This window comes from Penaeus chinensis, chromosome 24 (assembly GCF_019202785.1).
Source record: "Penaeus chinensis breed Huanghai No. 1 chromosome 24, ASM1920278v2, whole genome shotgun sequence".
Taxonomy (NCBI): domain Eukaryota; kingdom Metazoa; phylum Arthropoda; class Malacostraca; order Decapoda; family Penaeidae; genus Penaeus; species Penaeus chinensis.
In genome coordinates this window covers 21,168,136-21,173,135 of record NC_061842.1, presented here as the reverse complement: position 1 = coordinate 21,173,135, position 5,000 = coordinate 21,168,136, and the positions used below count along the sequence as shown (strand labels likewise).

The 5,000-nt window shown below is 46.2% G+C and overlaps 2 protein-coding genes across 3 annotated transcripts in view; both read right to left on the bottom strand.

Annotated features, from left to right (window-relative positions):
* LOC125038086 (transmembrane protein 47-like) overlaps nucleotides 1-5,000 on the bottom strand; it is a 415,038-nt gene that overhangs the window by 349,285 nt on the left and 60,753 nt on the right. The gene's annotated exons all lie outside the window — the stretch shown is intronic.
* Nucleotides 1-5,000, bottom strand: part of LOC125038084 — a 27,059-nt gene that overhangs the window by 21,144 nt on the left and 915 nt on the right. The gene's annotated exons all lie outside the window — the stretch shown is intronic.

Genomic DNA, 5,000 nt, shown 5'->3' with positions numbered 1-5,000 from the left:
AGAAGAGAGGAGATGAGAGGAGAAGAAAGAAGAGGATTTGAGAGAAGAGAGAAGAGGAGATGAGAGGAGAAGAGAGAAGAGGAGATGAGAGGAGAAGAGAGAAGAGGAGATGAGAGGAGAAGAGAGAAACGAAGAGGAGAGGAAAGAAGAGGCGAGGACACGAGAAAAGACGCCTATACAACTAAGCACACTGCCCGCCACGAGTCCGAAGCGAGCGTTCAGACATTTCCCACAGTCGGGTCATGCGCACATCACAAAGTCTCATGAGCCCTTAACACCCAAGCTGATCGTGCCTGTAAGCCTGGCCGGGTGTCACAACCGCCCCCTCGCAATCCCCCCGTGGTTCGCCCGCGTCATGCCTGAATAAAACGATGGAAAAAGCAAAAAGGGCGATTTTTGTACCTTAGATCGGATAAAATGAATCTTAAAATCTTATTTTTTTTGTTTTGTTTTTCTCCTTTGAGAGGGTGAACGCCGACAGAGTTAGGGGGAGGGAGGGGGAGGGGGAGAGGGAGAAAGAAGGAGAAGGAGAGGGAGAAATGGAGGGAGAGGGAGAAAGGGAGGGAGAGGGAGAAGGTGAGGGAGAGGGAGGGAGGGAGGGAGGGAGGGAGGGAGGGAGGGAGGGAGGGAGAGAGAGAAAGAGAGAGAGAGAGGGGGGGGGAGGGAGAGAGGGAGGGAGGGAGAGAGGGAGAGAGAGAGAGAGAGAGAGAGAGAGAGAGAGAGAGAGAGAGAGAGAGAGAGAGAGAGAGAGAGAGAGAGAGAGAGAGAGAGAAAGAGAGAGAAAGAGAGAGAAGAGAGAGAGAGAGAGAGAGAGAGAGAGAGAGAGAGAGAGAGAGAGAGAGAGAGAGAGAGAGAGAGAGAGAGAGAGAGAGAGAGAGAGAGAGAGAGAGAGAGAGAGAGAGAGAGAGAGAGAGAGAGAGAGAGAGAGAGAGAGAGAGAGAGAGAGAGAGAGAGAGAGAGAGAGAGAGAGAAAGAGAGAGAGAGAGAGTGAGAGAGAGAGAGAGAGAGTTTGTAAACTGAAGGTCTAACATCTATAGTCGACATTTTCTCGCGTGGATTGATGTGTGTATGTGTGTGTGTGTGTGTGTGTGTGTGTGTGTGATATGTGTGTGTTTATGTGCGCGCGCGTATAAAGTACGGCACAGCTTTTAATACAATATTTAAAAGACCCAACTTTTCTACACATGTCCCGACCTACTAAAAACCTCCACAAACCTACAAACCACAAGAAAGTGTCAAAAAAAAAAAAAAAAAAAAAAAAATACTATGATACAAACAGTCACGAATTGGGTCGTATAGTATAATTAGAGGTTCGCTCTCGACTAAATTCCATCTTTTTTTTTTTACATGCTCTTTTACTCTTGCCAGTTTTAGAAAGCGTGAGTCCCTTGCTAATAGTGACAGAAATATTTAAATAAGGTCAATAGCAGAAGAAAGAGAGGAAAGAAAGGTAAAGAAAGAGGGAGGGAAGGAAGGAAAGGTAAAAGGAGAGGGAGGGAAGGAGGGACGGAAAGGGAGAAGAAAGGAGGGAGAGTAAGAAGGGAAGAAGGGAAAAGGAAGGGAGGGAAGGAGGGATAGGGAGAAGGAAGGAAGGGAGAGGTAGAAGGGAGGAGGGAAAAGGAGAAGGAAGGGAGAGTGAGAAGGAAGGAAGGAAGGAAGGGAGAGGAAGAAGGGAGGAGGGAAAGGGAGAAGGAAGGGAGACAGAAAAAGGGGAGAAGGGGAGGAGGAGGAAGAAGGAGGGAAAGGGAGAAGGGGAGGGAGAAAGGAGGGAAAGGGAGAAGGAAGGAAGGAAGGAAGGGAGATATCGACAAATACTCAGGCACCCCAAAGCTGATTTGGAGGACTAAACGTAAGATTAAATGTTATTTGTATAGAAAAAACATTTCATGTGTTTCATATTCTAAAGAAACAAACGACAAAGGAAAAAGAGAGAGAGAGAGATAAATAGAGAGAGAGAGAGAGAGAGAGAGAGAGAGAGAGAGAGAGAGAGAGAGAGAGAGAGAGAGAGAGAGAGAGAGAGAGAGAGAGAGAGAGAGAGAGAGAGAGAGAGAGAGAGAGAGAGAGAGAGAGAGAGAGAGAGAGAGAGAGAGAGAGAGAGAGAGAGAGAGGAGGGGGGAGGTAGAGAGAAAGAGGAGAGGAGAGAGAGAGAGGATAGAAAGAGAAAAACGAAAAAGAAAAAGAGAAAGAGAGAGGGAAAAGAAAAGAAAAGAAAAGAGAGGGAAAAAAAAGAAGAAGAAGAAAAGAGAGATTGTTAGAAAGAGAGAAAAAAAAAAAAGATGTTGCATCTCACAGAAATTAAGTTCAAAACCTGGCCTTGATAATTGTATAAGTGGCATGTCTATCTCTAATTTACATTCGTGCGTCCCTGCCTTCCTCTCATGAAGGGTGAACAGTGAACACGTATTGCTTCGTCATCACGCTGGAATTAATGAAAAATGTCACGAACTTTCTTCTTTCTTCTTTATTCCTTCTTCTCTTGTTCTCCTTTCTTCCTATCCTCTTCTGACATTCGCCTCATATACACAGTGATGGTATTGAATACACTAATATGCAAATGAAATTAAGAATATTTAAAGAGGCCAAATTTTCACTTCTTTTTCTTTGTATTATATTTCTTACTGACTTTTTCCACTCCCTCTTTCGTTTTTTTTTTTTTCACACACACACACACACACACACACACACACACACACACACACACACACACACACACACACACACACTCACCACCCCCTCCACACACACAAACAGACGCCCTATAAGATCATTTCAAACACTCGGAATCGTGAATGAAGCACAGCAGCCGTTGCAAAATAGACTACAGTGCCTCCCACTAACGCCCGGGTCCTCCTGAGCACGTGATATTCCTTTTAACGGCAAATTCCATCTGTGTGTGGCATTACGTAAAGACCTTTAGCAACCCAGGCACCCCAGACCTTTCGTTAGGACCAAAGTCTCGAAACACAGGCTGGGTACTACGACCTTGTGGACGGGAAGGGTGGGCTATGGGGTAATCCGATAGGGGGAAGGGGGGGAAGGGGGAGAAGGGGAAAGGAAAAAGGATATGGATGGAAGGGGAAGAGGAAAGGGGTAGGGGAAAAGGAGAGAAGGAGAGGGAGAGGGACAGGGAGAGAGAGGAAGAGGGAGAGAGAGGGAGAAAGAGGAGAAGAGGAAGGAATTTGGGAAGGGATTTGGCAAGGTAATGGGCAGGGGAAGGGGTAGGGGTATGGGTAGGGGAAGGGGTAGGCGTAGGGGTAGGGGTAGGGGTAGGGGTAGGGGTAGGGATAGGGATAGGGATAGGGGAAGGGTTAGAGGAAGGGGAAGGGGGAAAGGAAATGAAAAAAGGAAACAGAAAGGAAAAAGGCGAAATGAAAAGAGAAAGAAGGAAAAGACGAAAATAAACAAAAACGGGAAACAAATAAGGAAGTAGCGAGAAAAAAGCGAAGGAAAAAGTAAAAGGGAAAAGAGGGAAAAGGGAAGGACAAGAAGAAACAAACGCTCCTATATCCAATCTAACGACGTGGTTTCACACACACACACACACACACACACACACACACACACACACACACACACACACACACACACACACACACACACACACACACACACACACACACAACCGCCATGCACAACTAGTAAACAGTACTGCAAACACTGCAACACTCGTGCATGTCTGACACTGGCAAATACACTTGTGTTGGCGTTGTTTGCATGGCACTACACCCTTTATCACAACCTTTATACTTTATGAACTGAAACCAAAAGCAAGTGAAGGTAATGAGAAGATAGGAGGGAAATATATATAAAAAAGAGAGTGAGAATGAGAGAGAGAGGGGGAGAGGAGGAAGGAGGGAGGAAGGAAGGGAGAGAGAGGGAGAGAGAGGGAGGGAGACAGGGAGGGAGGGAGGGAGGGAGGGGGAGAGAGAGGCAGAGGGAGAGAGGGAGGGAGCGAGGGAGAGAGAGAGAGAGAGAGAGAGAGAGAGAGAGAGAGAGAGAGAGAGAGAGAGAGAGAGAGAGAGAGAGAGAGAGAGAGAGAGAGAGAGAGCGCGAATGAAAGCAGATAAATAGGTCACGACATACGACCGCCAAAGAGATCATGGGGAAACAGGTCTAAAAAAGAATAATAAAAAAAGAAGAAATAATAGATGTGGAAGAGGAATACATGAAGGAAACAGACAGATGAGATAAATATAGAGGAAGTGAAAACAAATAACGAATGTGGAAGAGGAGCAATTGGAGAGAGTGGCAAGAAATATACAAGAGGAAAAGGTTGAGGAAGTGATACAAACATAATAGAAGTGGAGGACGAATAAATGAAGGGAATAGATAGACACGATTAGTATTAGATACAAGCGGAAGAAATGGACAGGGTGAGAAAGGGCCAAAGGAGGTGGAGGAAGTCGACAAAGAGAAAGAAGGAATAGACAAGTAAATAAATCTCTTACTCTCTCCCTCTCTCTCTCTCTTACTCTTTCTCTTACCCTCCCTTTCTCTTGCCCCGTCTCTCTCTTCCCCCCCCCCCTCTCCCTCTCTCTCTCTCTCTCTCTCTCTCTCTCTCTCTCTCTCTCTCTCTCTCTCTCTCTCTCTCTCTCTCTCTCTCTCTCTCTTTCCAATATGTGTAGCTGAAGAGGCAATCAATTCAGCAACCATAGCAACAATTAGGTAGGAGGAAGGGAGGGAGAGGGGGGGGGAGAGAAGGAATGAAAGGTAAAGGGAGAGGGAGGGAAGGAGGGAGAAGGGGATAAGGAAGCAAAGAGAAAGGGAGAGGGAGGGGAGGAGGGAAGGAGGCAAAGAGAGAGGATGAAGGGGGGGAGGAGGGTGAGGGACAGGGAAGGAATGAAGGAATGAATGAAGGAATTAATGAATGAATAAAGGAAGGAAGGAAGGAGGAGAAGAAGATAGAGAGAACAACAGACCTGTGGGCGTGGCATTTCCCACCTGGTATCATGTTCTCTTCAAATATTCACATCACTCGATACCAACAAAGCACTCAAATT